We start from the raw sequence: 20,120 nt of genomic DNA on the forward strand, positions 1-20,120 counted from the left end.
TAGAAGAGATAATACACCATGTCTTCTTCCTAATCATCCTCTTTGAAATCCAAGTCGAATGACTTGGGTTGAAAGTATAGGCACTATCGTAGTGCTACAAATAAAACTCACATAGTATGTGAGTTATGTGGGTATGTGGGTTCCAAGGGCATTGCGCAACACAAGCAACACCTTGCACATTTACCGGGGTTAAATGCAAAAGCATTCGACAACATTACTCTAAAATTTGGAGGGAGATCATGGAGTATATGGATAAATAATTGAGAAAGAGATGCGATAATGGCCTACATCAAGAGGAATTTATGTAACAATATGTGTACGAGGATATAAATGTAGTTGATGCAGATGAAGCTAGCCTCATCCCCCTACGTTGATAGGGCGGTCTAGACCACCACCGACCACGAAAAGAGCTCGTGAGCATGGGCCCATGAATAGATGGTGGAGACCACTCCTTAAGGATGTGGTCAACCGAAGGGGTCGGGACAAAGGGCCGACTCAAACAACATTATAAAACCGGTATAAACAAAAAGATAGGAAAATCACTATTCAATATATCGCTAAGTGGTTTTATCAAACTAGCATTGCTTTCAACACAAAGTTTAAAGTTATGGCTGAGGCAATGTATCAATTTGATCTTGCACTCAAACCTCCTTTATATCATGAAATGAGGGAGATGTGCTTCAAAGTCGAGGTTGATTATACACGATCCTTTATAGCCGAATATAAGGAATCGTGGAAAACATATGATTGTTCACTCATGACCGACAGATGGACCGATAGATTCGGTCGGTCTCTCATAAACTTTCTGGTGAATTGTCCAACTGGGACAATGTTCTTGAAGCCCGTGTATCTATCAACCCATTTACGTACTTCGGATTACTTATTTAATTTACTAGATAGTGTAGTTGAGGAAATCGGGGAGGAATATGTTGTCCAGGTTATTATAAACAACGCAGCCTCAAACGTAGCTGTCGGTTGTCGTCATATGGAGAAGAGACACTGTTTATTTTGGACCCCTTGTACGGCCCATTGTGTTGATCTTATTTTAGAAGATATATGTATGTTATTTTTAAAAGTAATTGCAAGGGCAAGAAGAATCGTGATCTAATGTACACACACGCTCTTCTCAGTCAAATGAGAAAACACATTTGTGGTAACTTGCTACGTCCAACAGTCACCCGTTTTGCTACAACCTTCTTAACACTAAAGATTAAATGTCTTAACACTATAAAGATTAAATGTAAAAAAATCGGAACTTAGAAGCTTGGTAGTGTTGGCTGATTTTACAAATGGGCCTTGGTCAAAGAAGGCTGAAGGGAAACAGGTTCAACAAACAATCCTTTCCCAAATTTTTGGACACAAGTGGTAAAGACACTAAAAGCATCTGAGCCCTTATCACTATGTTGCGATTGGTGAACGGGGATGATAAGTCAGCAATGGGTTACATATATAATGTGATGGATAGGGCGAGAAATAAGATCATGAACCATTTTATCTATAGAGAGCGTGGTTACAAGACCATTATAGATATTATAGCTAAAAGATGAGGCAGCCAACTGTCATCTCCATTGTATTCGGCCGTCTACATTCTTAACCGAAACACTGCTACTAAATGTACACATGGTTGGATTTATTGACGTATTGGAAAAAAATGGTTCCAGATAGAGAAGAACATGACAAGATCTCAACTCTACTGAGCTTCTATACAAAAAGTGAGGGCATATTCTCAAGGAATATTATCATCAGGCATTGGACAATGAATTCCCAGTAAGTAGTATGAATGTCTCAACTCTTTTACAAATAGTTTTTTACAATATAATCTACAAAGTCTAAGTGTCTAACCTACTATACTTAAATATTTTTTTTTCTCAAATAGAATCTTAGCTAACTAGTGGGCTGCTTATGGAGTGGACCCCAATAGGAAGGATCCAACTCTAAAGAAACTGGCCATGAGGATTCTAGGACTCACATGTTTTGCTAGCGGTTGCGATCGCAACTGGATCACATTCAAGGCAGTAAGTTTGGAAAAAATGAAAATGTTAATATGTTATAGTTTGGGATAATTGTAAGTGTAAGCTAAGCTAATGCCTAAAGCAATATCTTTTTGTAGATTCACACCAAGATAAGGAATCGCTTAAACAAAGGAAGCTCAACGACTTGGTCCTCATCTAATACAATCAGAAATTGCAAGAACGATTTCATGTTAGGAAAGATAAGCCTTATTTCTATGACCGTATCTGCTTAGATGAGTTGGATGCGGATAATGAGTGGCTTGTAAAGACAAAGGACCCGGTCTTTGCTAGCGAGGAGCTGACATGGCCTTAAGTAGAAGATGCCACATATGGATGGACAACTGGAGAATGTACTTCTACTTCCGCTTGAAGGTGAAGGAGAGGGGAGTAGTAGCAGTCAACCCGTGGAAGAGATTGATAAGATAGGAGGAGGATGGGATCATAATCAAGCTGAAGATCCACATCCACCGTTTGATGTTGATGAAGTATTAGTACGTATGGATCAAATAGATTAATGTATATACCATTTAGTATTATTTCATTAGTGTGTATAACTTGTAATTTGTAAATTATATTTTCATTTTCTACAATCAATAATAAATGAATAACCTTATTCATTTTATTGTTACTTGTTTCTTTACTTCTTACTTGTTAAGTGTTATTTGTTAACTATATTGTTGAATATTGATGACTTGATGTTTAATGCATTGTTTAATTGATTTTATTTCACTCAAATGTATTTTAAATATTTAAAATTAGTTATTTATTAACTCAGGAAAGTTCTCCCTAATTTCTTATATTTTTTTTTACATTTTTTTTTCTTCTTATTTTCCCTATTTTTTGATTTATTATTATTATTATAATTTTTTTGAAAAAAAATGTGGTTGCATATGTGATTGTGCAATCATATATGGGATTTGACAACATTGCTTGTAAGTCAATACATTTGTGTACAATGACAACCCATCTAAAATCCGTTGGCCCTCCAAAAAGACCCTAAGCTTCAGAGATAAGGGCTACAACTCGGGTGGGTTGCATTGAGTGGAGGGTCAACCTGAGCTCGACTTGACCTCAAGAGGAACCTACTCGTAACTTGACCTGAAATCCAATATGAGGTGTCCAACTCAATCCCAATCTGAATTCCTTTGTATTTGACCCAACACGATCCAACTAGACCTGATCTGACCCAACCCGACACAAATACATGTGACCTGACCTAACCGACAAAGTTTGCTCAACCTAAACCCAATTTGATCTCAAATCATGTTGGTGTTTTTCAACCAAACTTGACCCAAGGACCTTGACAGCTCGTCCTAATCGACTCAAGAAAGGTTGGTGTTTTCGTTTTTTGTTATTCGGGTTCAAGCTCTCATTGACTTGATAATCAGGTTGCATTATTTTGGTTTTAGGGTTGTTGGGAATTTTCGACCCTACATCTCCTAATGGCTTTAAAGGGGGTGATGCAGGAAGAATTTGTCTAAGTAACCCAATTGATCTACCCACTTTGTGATCTATCCACTCACAGAGTGGGTGGATCAACTTATGCATATGTTAGGCAATCCCACAAATCAAGTGGGAGAGCTTTGGTGTGGAGGGAATCTATAATATTTAGGATGGGTTCGTAATCAAGTTGTTTATAGTTGGAGTGTTCCATGATTTTGTTTCTAGCCCTCTCCATCGCATCGTAGATATAACCCATAGGTGACTTTTCATCATCGTCCATCAATCGCAACACACTTACTAATGGTTCCGATGATTTTAAGGCCTTTACCACTTGAATCTAAAATGCTTGGGAAAGAATAATTTGTTAGACTAACTTGCTTTCTTGCTTCTTTGACCATGGTCCATTATTCCATTCGACCGATGCTATAAAGGACTTAAGTTTAACTTTCTTTGAATTTGATCTTTGTAGTGTTAAGACAGTTGTTGTGAATTGGGTCACGGTTGGACGAAGCAAGTTGTACGCAATGTGGTTTCTCATGTGATGGAGAAGACGGGCATGGTTGTACATAAAAACCGTGATTCTCCTTACCCTAGCAATTACTTTAAGATATAACCTACCTACATTTTCTAACATTAAATCAACACAATGTACCGTACATGGTGTCCAAAATAAACGTCATCTCTTCTCCATAAGAAGGCAAACGACAACTATATAATTAGTTACATTGTCCGTGATAACTTGGACAACATATTCCTCTCCTACCTTTTCCACTACACTACATAATAATTTGAATAAATATTTGCCCGTGTAGGAATGGGACAATGCATCCACAAACTTTAAAAACATTGTCCTAGTTGGACAATTTACAAAAAAAAATTATCAATGTTTGACTGGATCTATCGGTCCATCCATCGACTATTAGCGAACAATCATATATTTTCCATTTTTTAAAATATATATATATATATATATATATATATATATATATATATATTCAGAGATAAGTTTCGAGTAAATTCTACGTCCTTTTTTAGGCAACTCTCCCTCACTTCATGATAGGAAGGGGGGTTTTAAGCCAAGTCCAAATTGACCTATAGCTTCAACCATTACCTTAAAACTCTTCATCTTCACGGTGTTAAAAGTTACACTAGCTTGATACAACCACTTTGCAATATACTAAATCATGGTTTTTCTATCCTTCTTATATCGGTTTTTTAAAGTGATTTGGACGGGTCCTTCGCCCTTACCCATTTGGTTAACCACATCTTCCGGATGTGTTCTACACCACCTATTCATAGGCCCATGCCCACGGGCTCTTTTGCTGGTTGGTCTAGATCGTCTTGTGGATGTAGGTGGTGTGGATTCATCTAAATCTACTACATTGATGTCCTCATAAGTTTCTCTCCATAAATTCTTGTATGGTCGTTGTGTCATGTCTTTTTTTATCATGCTTGTTCATATACTCCATGATTTCCCTCTAGATTTTTAGAGTAATATTAGTACATGTTCTTGCATTTGCTCTCGATGCGTGCACAAGATGTTGTTTATGCCGGCCAATACCACTAGAACTTATGTATCCACATACGTCATACACTACATGGGACTTTTCACCGGCACTTCGATTGTGCCCATACTTCCAACTCGGGTCATTTGACTTTGGCCTCGAAGTAGAAGATTGGAAAGAAGACATGATGCCACTATGCAGTAGCCTAGAAGGGTAGAGTAGTTGTTGACAATAGTATGCTAATGTATGAGTAAGTGTGTATTAGAGTCTTAACTTTCTAAGTACTAATTACTAAACTAAGTAATAAGCAGTACGTACTAGTATACTACTAAGTATTAGAAAGTACTAAGTAGTAACTACTAAATAGTAAATATCAAATTAGATATTAGTTGCTAAATAAAGTAAATAGTAAAAATACTAAAAGAGAGAGAGGGAGTGAGAGTGTCACTATGGTTGTGGAGTTACAATTGAGAGGGAAAGAGAGGGAGTCACTATGGTTGTGGAGTTGCAATGGAGAGAGTTCACTATGGTTGAAATGAAGTCTTGACTTGAGAGTTGAGTCTCTTGAATCTTGAACTTGATAGTCTTGACTGTTGAATCTAGAATCTTGATATAAATGATCAGACTCTTGAATCTTGATGCTTGATATTGTAAATGAGTACAAACTACAAGTCTGGAAACTAGAAACAAATAAGAGACTAGAAACTAGAGACAAATAAGAAACTGGAAACTACAATTACAAATTTACAATTTAGAAATTACAATGAAACAAAATAAAAGACTTAATCTAGTTGAGGTTGACTCTTGAGTGTGCTTGCCACTTGACGTGACTCGTTAGTTGTTGAGTCCGTTAAGTCTTGAGTCTTGAGTGAGTCTTGATAAATGACAAGTTTAATGAAAGAAATCAAGAAACAAGTTAGAATAGAGATTAGAAATTTAGAATAAGAGAATAGATTAGAGAAGAGAGAAAGAGATAAAGTGAATAAGAAAATAAAAACGAATGAAGAAGAAAGAGAGAGGTAGTGTTCTTCTTATATTCTCGCTTCTTGAGGAATGAAACAAGTAGGTAGAGTGATTCTTCTTCTTACTTCTTGATCTTGATTCTTGCCATCAACTTCAAGTGAAAATAGTAAAGCTAAGAGAAATTATGAAAGAGGTTAAGAGAGAATGGAGGGCTTTAGAATGATGTATGAGAGCTTTTGTGAATATATGTTGCAAATGGAAAAGGGGGGCAGTGCCTTTTTATAGGCAAAACATTTGGAAAAAAGCTCCAACGGTCAGATTTCTGAGCATTGGAGTGCATGCAATTGCATATGCCATTATGTGATTGCATACCATCCAAATGGCATATGTGACCATCACATATGCCATATGGATGGCATTATGTGATTATGCGACCGCATAATTGCTTATGCGATCGCATGTGATGTTTGAGATGTTATAGTGATGGGGGCAAGATGTTGGTTAGCCAATGGACTATGCTATAAGTGTCTCAGGTGATTGGTGAGAGGCAATTGTTGCAACACAACTTCTTCCGCACCACTTGCACTTCTGGTGGGTAGATATGCATGATTTTGGTAGACGGGGGAGCAATGAGAACATTATTTCACAAGAAATGATGCATAAATTAAAATTTAGAGAACATAAGGATCCATGTCCATACCAAATTCATTGGCTCAAAAAAATGGGGAGAAGTTTCTATTAACTTCATGTGCATAGTTTCCTTCTTTATTAGATTAAGTGCAAGGATGAGGTGTGGTGTGATGTGGTCCCCATGGATGCATGTCACATTTTGTTGGGAAGACTATGGTTGTAGGATCGAGATATGGTGCATAGGACTTGGGCCGACACTTATTCCTTTGTCAAGGATGGTTTTAATATCATGATGCATACAATGAAATAGCTCCCAACACCTAATCTGATGAAGAGATGGGTGAAAATTCTCCTAGTATAGGAAAGCCTAAAGAAGAAGGAAGGAGATCAACATCATTTATGTTTTAGTTGCCAAAGAAGAAGCAAAACAATTGGATTTTTAACTTCTCATGCAGAAGCTCCTTTGTGAATATCAAGACTTGGTGGGAAAGGATTCGTGTAGCTGATCCCACTTAGTTGGGATAAGGCTTAGTTGATGATAGTGCCTGTATAATTCTCAGCTGGACTTCCTCTTATGAGGAACATTCAACACTATATTGCCTTGCTAGGTTTGAAAATGCCAAATTTGGTACATTACCAAATGAGTCCCAACCAAACAAGCCAAATTCCTACTGCTTGGAATGGTCTAGATAAAGAAGTTCAAAAGAAGAAGAGAATGAAGAAAAAGAAGCGAAAGAAACATATTAAAGAGAGCTGAGCTAAGTACCAGGAAATTGCAAATGAACATCGCCATGAGTATATAGATAAAGAAGGTGACTTGGTCATGGTTTATCTCTTAAAAAAGAAGAAGAAGAAGAAGTTCCCGAGAACTTCTAACCATCTCAAGTCTTAGATTGGTCCATACTAAGTCAAGAGGAAGTTGAGTGGCAATGCCTATGAGATTGAGTTGCTAGTTGACTTAGATATCTTGCCAACTTTAAATGTGATAGATTTGTTCGAGTACCATGGCGAGGCGTCTGATATGCAAGATGAAATCATTGTCGATATGGATAAACAACTCCCGAAGAAAAAAACAAGAAAGACGTTGAACATGTGTGCACATGGAGACTATTGATGCTTGATGGGGTCAATACAAGCAATACTTGGTGAAGTAGAGGAACAAGCCTTATTCCAAATGCACATGGATCACAAGCAATACATTGGATTCAAACTTCTACTACTTATATGAAGTGCCCAGCTTTTTGGAGTCGAGTTCCTTCTAACGCGGCGGGAATGATGTAGGAACACAACCCACTGTAGGTTCCAACAGGTGCTGGTTTTAGGCTATTTGTTGCCAGACTCGTTGCTTAAATGTCAGAGATGCATTTGCCATTTCTGCCATTTCCAACAGGGGCCTGATGTGGAAGATATGATTGAAGATTTTAGGGTATTTAGTGCATGTTTGATAAAACTTGTTTTCAGCACTTCTCACTGAATTTTGGTATTTTTAGTGATTTTCCTTATTCAGGGCGTTTAATAAATCGACATAATTAAGTGCTTAATTTCGATTTCCGTTGAAAAAAGGAGGTTTTTATTATTATTATTATTATTATTATTTATAGCTCTCCTCTCTTGAATTATCACTTAACGCGAAATGCCGTTAAGTGATTTTGCTCTGTATCAATAATTGAAAATGACAACACTTTTTGGCCCTCGTTAGGAGGTGAGGTCTGATGGTAGGATGTAAACCGTTAATCTCGAAGTACCCGTCAAGCCCTTCGAAACAAGTGATCACTTGTCTAAAACGGAAATCAAAGCGCTGAGATCTTGGACGTCGAAGTTGGTGTGTTGCTACACATTCGAGCCATATGTGTGGTAATAACAATTTGACATTGTGGGCCATTTTTCGAGGTTTTTCTAGAATCCTTTCAGGAAGTAAACTGCACATCTTGTAGCACTCATTGATAACTTTGAAAAAAGTCGCACATCCCGAATGGAGATCGGAGTAGTGAGATCTTGTATGAAGTTGGTGTGTCATTGTACATCTGGGCCACATGTGCGTTAATGATGATTTGATTTTGCAGCCCATTTTACGAGGTGTTTCTGGACTCCTTTTGCAAAGTGGACCGCACATCTTGTAGTACTTGTTGATAGCTTCGAAACAAGTAATCAAATGTCCCAAACAGAGATTGGAGTGCTGAGATCTTGTACGTTGAAGTAGGTGTGTCGCCGCACATCCGGCCATATGTGCGGTAATAATGATTTGACTTTATGGCCCAATTTCTGATGTGTTTCTAGTCTCTTTGCGAGATGTGGACCGCACATCTTGCAATACTTGTTTATATCTTAAGAACAAGCAGTCGTACATCCCAAACGGAGATCTTTGTATTGAAATCTTGGACGTACAAAATTGTGTGTCGTCACACATGGTGACAAAAAATAAACAAATGCGAAATCTGACGTCAGCTGTTTATGTCCTATTTTGGCATTTTTTTTAGTCTCCTTTGGGAGATCTAAGCCTTCCATGACGTCCGACATTTCAATCTCTATGAAATTAAGGGGTCGCTTGTTCAAATCAAGGCGTAGCTCGCGGCAGAAACAAATGTTCAAGATGGTTTGTTCCTTCACTGGACCATATTTTCTCATCTGCTGATCAGATCTGGACAAAATTTGGACAAGTGGGTTTTTCGATGTGTTCTTCGAGATGGTCTGGTCGGATTGGACAATACCTAATCAGATCTAACCAGATGAGATCGTGACCATTCAATCTTGTTTTTGATATGTCTGATTCATTTCCGGTCAGATTGGGCTGAAAATCGTTCTTTAGCCCAATGAATGCCCACCGAATGCATCTAATGGTTTGAAACGATTAGATGGTAGTCCAATCAAGGATATGTAAGTTGTGAACATCTAGGCTTGTTGCATGGCGAGATCAAAAGGATGACCTATCACAATTAGCCCTATCCAAGCCCAATATCCAGGCAGTCTTGATTAGCATGGCACACCTACTAGATATCTGAGCCATTCATGAGATATCTAATGCAGATCTCGCACGTGCATCTAATTGACCTTCAATCTCTCCTTACTCACAATTCACCGTTGAGCTTCCTAAAATACTAAAGGTTGAAACTTATAAATTGAGTGACATTCTCTTGTTGGAATGCACAAGAGGAAAGTACTAAATTTTTATTAGATTGGGCATATGTGCGCCAAATTTAGTAGCATAACAATATCAAGTTTCGTCTCATACTCTACAAAAAGATAGAAATTGAGACAATATGGGCAAATATGACAAATTGCCAATTTTTAGACATCTGTGGTTTGTGTTTACCAAACAAGTTTTTGTGGCATTGTCGTTGATTCTATATCTATCACGAATGCTAAAAAAGATCTCATAAATTCGGTGGTAGCTATCACCAGGGAGGGCGCTTCTATCTCTCAAGTCACTCGATGGCTACATGAGAGCTGTAGCATTCTAATATCTGCTTGCACAATTAAACCACTAGGTTTCAATGAGCTATGGATCAAGGCAAAGCTTGATTATAACATTGAGCTATTAATCATGGCAGGAGTGTTATTTAAGGATGGGCCAATAGCTTCTATTCAGAGTTGGGAAGAGTTTTCCTTGTTCGGACATGAAGAGGCATGGATGTTGATCTGGTCGGTTCCCTTAGAGTTATGGAATGAAGGTTTTTTCCATGCCGCGGCTGCCCGTCTTGGAACCCTTATTCAGATCGACCACAAAACTTTGTTGGGCGAAGAGATGGGTGTCATCCGGGTGTTAGTTCATAGGAAGAAGGGGAAGCCAGTTCCTTCGACTATATAGATCCAGACTGAGGATCGCTGTTTCCACCTTCCAGTTCAAATGGAGCGCAAAAATGATCTGATCCCAAGATGGGGAGATCTATGGAGATCTAGAGAAGGGACAATGGTTGTCGCTGCTACTGGCGTGGATGGTGAATTGGAAGATGGTGCTCGGCCTGCATGCTCCGCTGGAGCACCTATCCTGAAGGGCAGCCAAATTCGATGCTCTGCAGAATTACCATACCGAAGGATTGCCAGATGGTGTGATCACGTTTTCGATTCTGGCGTGGACGGCTTAGACAATCTTGGGCAGCACGTCTCTAACACGGTTAGTGATCTCGACACGTATTGGGTGTCTTTTTCAGAAGAAGCTAGAAACTCCACGTGGATGGCAGGGATGTCTTCGGACCTCGTCCGCAAGCATGTGGATAACACGTGCGATATTCCCGATATTTCATCCAAAAGTGCTGCTATTCACGTGACAGATGTCACTCATTCGGAGACTCCTCGTGTTTTCCCGAGTCTCGTTGCTCCCGACCCAGTTAAAAAGGGCGACCGGTCTCCTACGACACAAGCTTCCCTCAATCTAAACCTCCCTACATGGCCTTCTCCTCTGTCAAACAGGTGTGCGAAACCATTGGGTTCTCTTCCCGATCTTCTCAGGAACCTGGATCTTCAGTTTCTGCGGCGAGAACCTGTGATGCCTCCACCCTCCTTGCCCCAGAAGGATGTGGACTTCTCAGACTCTCAATCTGTTGTATCCATCCCCTCGACGGACTGCGACAGATCGATTATCGGTTCATCCCCGCGGTCCATCTCAGACCCCAGATCATGGAAGATTCCGCTCTGATTGCATTATTCCAAGAAGGTGAAGGAGATCTCATTATTGATGCTGAGCCGCTCCAGATTAGAATGGGGTCCCCCTCTCAAGAAACGGTGATGAAGGTCGCGGCTGCGAGAACAGAACTGGCGGATTCCATCCAGAAAAAACGATGGATCAGAGATGCTATGGACCATATCGGAAGAGCCTTGGGCCTCTCTTTCGGAGATCATCCTGAAGATTTTTTGGCCCTCTTCCATTGCATCGAAGCTCGCAGCAAGCCTCTGAAATGTCACAAACCCCCAAGAAAATTCCACGCCAAGCCTATCAGGAATAGAGAGTTGCAGAGTCTCCAGTTGAGCCCCCCCAAGAAAATTCCACGCCAAGCCTATCAGGAATAGAGAGTTGCAGAGTCTCCAGTTGAGCCCTGGTCTTTGTTTGGAACCCACAGAAGGTTCTATCCGTGGTGATCATAGAGGAAGATCGGTGCCAAGATGAAAATTCTGTCATGGAACGTTAGAGGTGTGGGGTCCAAGAAGAAGCGCTGCCTGATAAAAGATATCACGGGAAGAAGTAAAGCTAACATCATATGTCTTTAGGAAACTAAGGCCCATGCTTTTTCGGGTCAGCTCTTACACTCGCTTTGGAAAGTTAAAAATGTAAAGTGGGAGGTTTCCAATGTGGCTGGTAGTGCAGGTGGTATTCTTATTGCCTGGAATTCGGAGGTCTGGTCGATGGAGCGTAGTCGGATTGGAGAATTGTCGGTGTCTGTCGTCCTAAAGCTGATTGGATCCAATTCTTCTTTCCTCATTTCTTCGGTCTATGGGCCCAACCAAGCTGATAGGAGAACTGATTTCTGGAAGGACCTTCATTCTGCTAGGGAGATTTTCGACGGCCCATGGTGTATCGGTGGTGATTTTAATATCACGCGGTATGCGGAGGAGCGCTCTCAGCCTGGTAGAGTTTCTGCCGTGATGCGATCTTTCTCTCGTTGGATCGATGATCATGAATTGATAGATATCCCGCTGTCCGGATCCAGATTTACCTGGTCAAATTTACGCTCTCCACCCACTCTTGCTAGGTTAGACCGATTCCTGATTTCAGTGGATTGGTCTGAAGCTTTTCCAAATGTTATGCAGACATCTCTACCTCGGCCTACGTCTGATCACTCGCCGATTCTGCTCTCCATGGAAGAGGAAAATTGGGGCCCTAAGTTGTTTCGGTTCGATATCTCGTGGCTGAAGATTGAGGGATTCGACAATCTTATCTTGGATTGGTGGAAGGAGATGCAGATCGATGGCTATGCAGGTTTCAGACTATGTAAAAAGTTGAGCCTTCTAAAGATTAAACTTAAAGCTTGGAAATCGGATTTCCTGTTCAAACGGCAAGCCGAAACCGAAGACATCTTGGGGCAGATCCACTCCATTGATGTTGCAAACGAAGATGCTCCGTTAGACAGTACTACGTGGCCCAGACGTGCTAACCTTATTAATACGTACTCAGCTAGAGTTCTAGAGGAGGAGATTTCTTGGAGGCAAAAGGCTAGGTGCAAATGGATAAAGGAAGGCGATAAAAACACTCGCTATTTTCATGCTATTGCAAGTGCTCGGGCAAGAGCTAATAAGATACACTACCTTTTGATAAACGGGGCGCATACTGAAGACAAGAAGCTGATATCAGATGTGGCCATCTCTTTCTTCTCCAATCTTCTCATGTCAGATACCCATCATAGGCCCAATCTGGACCTACTGCCTATAGACCGGATTTCTGAGCTAGACGCTGCTACCTTGGAAGCTGGGTTTTCCCCTGATGAGGTTAAATTCGCTATTCAGTCGTTGGCAGGGGACAAAGCCCCGGGGCCAGATGGCTTTCCTATCTTATTCTTTCAGCATTTTTGGGAATTGTTACAGGGGGGCATTCTCGATTTCATTAATGAATTCTATGAAAGAGGCCACCTGTCAAATGCTCTTGGGGTTACATTCATCGCCCTCATCTCGAAGGTGCAGGGGGCTGATTCTCTGCCTAAATTTAGGCCTATGCCTTCAGGTCCGTACAAAATCATCGCAAAAGTTCTCGCCAATGCCTTCAAGGAGTTATGGACAAGATTATATCTCACCACCAATGTGCTTTCATTCAGGGTAGGCAAATTATAGACAGTGCTCTTATGGCAGCTGAAGTTCTGCACTCCAGTCATAAATCTGGGTCAAAAGGAATCTTATGCAAACTTGATCTAGACAAGGCCTACGATCACGTTGATTGAAATTTCCTTATGTATATGTTAATGCGGATGGGATTCGGTGCCAGATGGTTTAAGTGGATAAAGGCTTGTGTCGGCTCAACTACATTTTCGGTCCTCATCAATGGATCTCCAAAAGGCTTTTTCAGAAGTTCTAGAGGGCTTAGGCAAGGAGACCATCTATCCCCATTCCTCTTTCTTATTGTCGTCGAGGCTTTCTCGCGTATGTTGAGAAAAGGGTAGGCAAAAGGCATTATAGGGGGTTTTCAGATCAAGGATATGGAGCACCCCATCTCTCACATTCAATATGTAGATGATACACTCCTGTTCTGCGAAGCTGACTGGGATTAAGTGGGTAATCTTCGTACAACTATCCGTTGTTGTGAAGCGGTGTCAGGTCTTAAAGTCAATCTAACCAAGTCGACAATGATTGGTGTCAATATTAGCGAGTCCGAGACTCGCCGTTTTGCTGATTTCTTCGGTTGTTCCCCAGGGAGCCTCCCTACAACTTTCGTTGGTCTTCCCTTATGCATAGGCAAGCCTCCGATGGCGTTTTGGGACAAAATCATTGATCAGTTCGAATTCTACCTTGCCAGGTGGAAATGCAAATATCTCTCGCATGGGGGCCGGCTCACTTTGATTAAAGCGGCGCTCTCAAATCTACCCTTATACTCCATGTCCCTTTATAGATGCCCAACAAAGATTTTAAATATCCTCGAGAAGCTTAGACGGAATTTCCTATGGAATGGTAATGACAACAAAAAGAAGTTTCATTTGGTTGCTTGGAAAGATGTTTGCAAACATTTTCAAGACGGGAGTGCGGGAATTAGAAATCTCAAAGATATGAATCGTACCCTCCTTGGTAAATGGTGGTGGAGACTTGGAGCAGAAGAAGGGACCCTATGGAACAGGTTGATCAAATGTAAATATGGGAAATTGGCTGAAGGTTGGTGGACAAAGGGTGTGTCAAATAGCAACGCTTCTACTGTTTGGAGAGGAATTATATCATGCCATACAGAGGTGCAGAGTCAATGTCGTTTCTCCATGGGGAAAGGGGATAGAATTCGTTTTTGGGAGGATATTTGGGCAGGTTCCCAAGCGTTAAAAGAGGAATTTCCAGACATCTATAGGCTAGCCCCAAACCCGCTTCTCTCTGTGGCCGATTGCTATTCCTTCCAAGGAAATGTTGTGGTCTGGACTCCTCCCTGCAGGAGAAATCTACTTGACTGGGAAGTTGACTCTTATGCAAACCTTCTTCAGCGGTTAGGGAACTGTCATCCTAATCCGGATCAGCAAGACAAGCTCATGCGGTCCCTTGACAGCAAGGGTTTGTTCTCGGTTAAATCTTTGTACCGTTTTCTTGATAAGAAGACAGAAAGTTCAGAGGAGGCGATTACTGCAAAGGTCTGGAAGTACAAGGTTCCTCCAAAGATCGCTGTCTTTGGGTGGCTGGTTGGTAAGAGAAAAGTGCTCACTATAGATAACCTGAGGAAAAGAGGAATGCTATTAACGAATATCTGCATCTGCTGCCTGTCAAACGAGGAAACGACGGACCACCTGTTCGTGCATTGCCCTTACTTCAATATGGTCTAGTTGACTATCCTGTCCAATTTCGACATTTCCTGGTCCTTCCCTAAATCTACAAACAGCGTCCTTGCAGCGTGGCACGGAGTCTCCCTGGGAAAGAACAGATACGCGGCCTGGAGAACCACTCTTCTTGCTGCTTGGTGGGCTATCTGGGAAAGAAATTGTCACTGTTTTAGAGACGAGTCCCATTCTGTCATCTACGTGATCAAGAGAATTCAGCATTTCCTCTCTGAGTGGGCCTGCAATTCAACAAACTTCAGCCACCTAACCTTTCTTTTCTTACCGGCATCCACCTCAGCGCCACGTAGCTGTGTTTTTTTTTTTTCCCTCCTCTGCTGCTGGGCTTTCCTCTGTTTTTCTTTTTTCCTGCTTTTGCTTTCTGTTTTCTTTTTTGGTTTTCTCTGTTCTCTCGGTAGTTCTCAGTTCGCTATCTCAGCGGTCTGTTTTCTTCCTTTTTTATTAATGATTCTTAGTTAACTTAAAAAAAAAAACTAGTTTTTGTGAAAAAAGTGCCTATTTTCATATATCACAACTTTTTCCGGACAAATTACCAAATAGATTTTTCAGTACTTACGAGTACTAAAATTCAATCCTTAAATTAATTTTCAGACCTTATTTTTCAGTTTACCAAACGGCACCTTAGTAGATTTATTTTGTTATTTTAGGCCAAACTTTTGTTGGTGGGATTTTTGTGATCTTAAATAAATTGTAAATCGATTTGAAATCCATTAAGATTGTTTTGAAAATCAATCTAGTAGTTGGGGGATTTTCATTAAAGATTCATAAGGAATGTCTTTAGGATCTATAAAAAGAGTGGTGTTCCACATTTTCTAGGTTGTGAGTTTTGTCAGTCTTGTAAGAGATGAAGTTCAAATATAAATAACACTGTTTCTTCCTCTACTCAAATTTCTTTTGAGTGCATACGTGTTCATTTCTTTGTGATTTGGGTGTCGAGATCTCATTGACTCGATAACCGGGTTGCACGTCTTTTCTTTATCTCAACCACAATTTGGTAGTAAGCATCCTTTGAGCCTTGGGAACCACAAACACCCAAATGCACCCACATGCGGGTTTCTCAATCAACTTTTCAGGTGATGCAAAGGCACCATTCAAACTAAAACTACATCCGCAGAGCATATCGATTTAATGTAAAGAAAAAATTTCTCCTAGGAATCGGCTGTCATGAGAACCCTTTAAGAACCATTCGTCCGGCTTGGATGAAGGGTTAGGCAAGCATCCCCTCCTACTTTGCTGTGGCCCACCTGACTTTTGGATCAGGCTGATTTCTGTGCCCTAGACTTTTATGAGGTGAAACTTCTGGGGGATGGATTGGATGTTGTGCACACATCACATGGATGAGCTCTCAAAGGGTTCCATGGGTTCTTATGAGAACTGGTTCCTAGGGGAGAATTTCTTTTGATGTAAATATGTAAAGATTGGTAATGCATTACCACTTTTTGTTAGGCAAATGTGCGTAGTTACTAGAATCAGCAAGAAGCCGAAGCGGCAAGGGGATGCAGAACATAAGCTATTTTTATGGACTCAAGCATCTAGGAATCTTGAGAGTGACATGCTAAGTTGAAGGTTCATGTAACTGAGTGGCAATTGTTAACATGCAACATCCAGTAGTGCCTAGGATGATACATCTATCTTCATTTTCTATTATCTTAGGTATGTTTTCTGTTTGAATTTTGTTCTTTTTGGGAATGGATCCTCCAGTGCTTATTTTAGGTATGTGTTCTTATTGAATTTTGTTCTGTTCGTTAATGGATCTTCTGGTGCTTAGTTACGAAGCATGCCTCACTGCCGATTCAGACTGCAAGAGGTATGCTTCTGCATGTTGATTATTTTGTTACTGACGATCCTTTGTTTCTGGCAGGTGTCATGGCTTTGTTCATGTGGAATTCTAGGAAGCTCACAGAACTTAGGGCCTGTTTGAATTTCCAAACCAATGGTAAATACATGGGAAATGGTTAATAATGATTTCCTTGAGTAATTACAGTAGCAATACCAATGCTTGATTTGACGCTTGCTTTTTTCGGCACAAAAACCGATGATGATGTGAAATATCTGTGGGGCCCACGGTGATATATGTGGCTTATCCACACCGTCCATCCATTATCCCAGCTGAAATTAGGGCATCATCCAGAAAGATGAGGAAGATCCAAAGCTCAAGTAGGCCACACCACAGGATTTAGGAAATCAAATACCTACCTTTAAAAACTTTTTTGGGGCCACTGTTTCCTTTGGTGTGGGTCACTCGAGTGTTGGATCAGTCTCATTTTTTAGCTCATGCCTCAAAATGTTATGCTAGAATGGATGGACGGCACAGATGCATCATACATATCACAGTGGGGCCCAAAAATTTAAACCAGTCCATTTTGACCAATTTTCCAAGCACAAATACATATGAATTTTCAAACAGGATGTAAGAGTAATCATTACTTATTTACAGTGTATTTACATTGGATTTGGAAAATCAAACATGCCCTTAGTGTTCCTGCACGGGGGTTTCCCAGTCAACAGTTTTTTTTCTACCATGAGGGGGCAAGGTATATCACCCCCTTTAAGGAGAGGAGATCACACATGCAAGTTAGATGTCAAATACGGCTTTTCTATATTTTTTTTTCTTCTTAATATATTTATTGAAGTGCCATGATTATTTATTTTCATGTTTGATCAGAATCATTGTATTCAATTCATATCCCAAAGGGAGGGAATAGTTTGTGGCAATATAAAATACCTGTTCTTTCCCGTGTTACATTGATTTTAGACAGATATGCAGGGCCTGATACCAATTGATTCCATATTCAACAGTATAATGGACTTTGGTCCGTGTAGCAAATATTATTATTTTTTTGTATAGAGGATGTGATGCAGCCCAATGTGGTTGCAATGGATATCTTACACATCCTGACTTTGAAAAAGTACATCTCCTTGAATGCAACTCGAATTGAGGTGATTCAAAAGCCAAAATAAACCTTAATCTATTTTCAAGAAAAACAAAAAGAGAAAATAAAGACAGCTCAAATGGGGATGATTTTAGGATCACAAACTGTCCAAATAATTTAAGATAGCTAGCACTCTTTGAATTTTAATTATTTTTCCAGAAATCGGAATGGATTAAAATTTTGTAGGATGAATGTAGGCTTGATGAGGAATTGCCAGAAAAACAATAAAAGTAATTCATCAACCAAATGTGCCAAACATGTTGCAAGCAACAGAAATGTTAGAACTGAAAATTTCTGCAATCAGAAAGCGGTGTTGATGAACTAGCAATTAGTCAACTCTTTCTTCTGCTGAAAATTTGCAGGAAATGATAATTTTCTTTTCAAATTAAGATGAATTGCCTTTCTCATTTCAAAATGAATCCTTATATAACCAATCACACCAACACCCTCATAACTACATTTAACATCTTCCACAAATTGGTTACAAATATCACAAATCCCAATGCATACGACATCTTTCCAATGCAAAATGCAACTTTCAGAACTATGCAAGAGACTTCCCTAGATGTGTTTCAAATTATCTTGCCTTTGCCATACATGCAACATGGCCAAAGCCATGAATCATGAATTCTTAGGGCCCGTTTGGATACTACCGAATAAGTAGCCTTTAAAAAAAAAAAAAAAACTTAATAAGTTTCTTTTCTTAAATTGGTTAGTTTGGTTATTAAACTTAAATAAGTAGTTTTTTAGAAAAAGTAACTTATTTTTATAAGTTATTTTTTTTACTAGTGACACAACAACTTAGGAAATTATTTAAGGGAATATGATCTCCATGGCCACGAATCCCTTCCAAGTTCATGAGATTGGAAAATCATCCAATGAATGAGTAGATGATCTAGTGGGCCCCACATGATGATAGCCTATATTGAGGTGGCCCCACATGATGGATGATCCACATCAAAGGTCCGCCCCGAATGATGAATGACCAACATCCAAGGCGAGCCCCGCATTATGAGCAACCCACATTGAAGGTGGAACCCATATGATGGGCAACCCGCATCAAAGGTGGGCTCCACATGATGGGCAATTAATAATGGTGGGCCCCACATGGTGGATGATCCTGCCCATCCCCGCATCCCACAGGCCACCCCACTTGAGCTCGGTATGAAAATGCACCTGCATTAATCACACCCGGTAAGGAGTCTCAAACACGAGACATTCCGTTATGATACCACTTTGATATATGACAACTAACCACTTTCTATAAAAGCTCGAACTGATAGAGCATGTCAAATTAATCCCTTTATCTCATAGCCTAGGGCCCACATCACATGGGTCAGGACCTCGTCCGAACCCCCTCGTGGGGCTCACATCACATAGCTTTCGCATCACACAAGCCACCCGCCTCTCATGGGTGAGGCCTGCCTCACACGAGCCGCCCACTTTGAGTGTGCCCCTGAATCCTACAGGCCACCTCACTTGAGCCCAGTATGAAAATGCCCCTGCATTAGCTAGGCTTTCTTCTTGAATTGGGTCAAGGGATTGTGCATCATTCTCCCTCTCTTTGAAAGAAGTTGTCCTTGAGTTTGAAATGTAATACCTCTTGTAGTTTGATTTCCTCTTTGGTAGCTGATGTTGTAATTGACCATTCATTATGGTCCCTGGATCTCTAAACCGATGTAAACGTTTTGTTACTAAATTGTTGAACCCAATATCTAGCTTCCTTAATATAGATGTGGTTTTCTACTTTTTTTTTTCGATGCATACAAAGCTTCACTTGTGACACCTTCTTCATCATCAATGGAAACTTCTGTCACACAAAACCTTGTCATCTTCCAATACTATAGCATTGTTATCAAATGTCTTCTCAACCTCACATTCTTCGTCATAAAAACCATGTCTAAATACTTCCAACTTTCTTTCCACACCCAATGTCATTGTCAACCTCTCTATCAAAGATAGGTTACTCCAAAACTTTTGACAATGATGGTAGAGGAAGAGAATTGGGAATATACCATCTCTTCGTTATGACATTCAAGGATGTTGATATGTTGTGATTCAATGAAATAGATCTTGGGTTCTTTATAGATTCTTTAACCATGGATCGAATTTACTCTGATATCAATCTGATGTGGTTGCAATGGACTGTAACGAACATCTTAGACACACCAACCTTAAAAAAGGCACATC

The 20,120-nt window shown here is 40.2% G+C and overlaps 1 protein-coding gene across 2 annotated transcripts in view; it reads left to right on the forward strand.

Annotated features, from left to right (window-relative positions):
* Nucleotides 1-17,801, forward strand: part of LOC131246339 (pentatricopeptide repeat-containing protein At1g06710, mitochondrial) — a 32,458-nt gene extending 14,657 nt beyond the window's left edge. For both annotated transcript variants that reach the window (XM_058246361.1, XM_058246362.1), the window contains exon 4: nt 16,859-17,801. The gene's annotated coding sequence lies outside the window, so the exon portion shown is untranslated. The remainder of the gene's footprint in view (nt 1-16,858) is intronic.
* The last annotated feature ends 2,319 nt before the right edge of the window (nt 17,802-20,120 follow it).

The sequence above is a fragment of the Magnolia sinica genome, chromosome 5 (genome assembly GCF_029962835.1).
Source record: "Magnolia sinica isolate HGM2019 chromosome 5, MsV1, whole genome shotgun sequence".
In the NCBI taxonomy this organism is placed as follows: domain Eukaryota; kingdom Viridiplantae; phylum Streptophyta; class Magnoliopsida; order Magnoliales; family Magnoliaceae; genus Magnolia; species Magnolia sinica.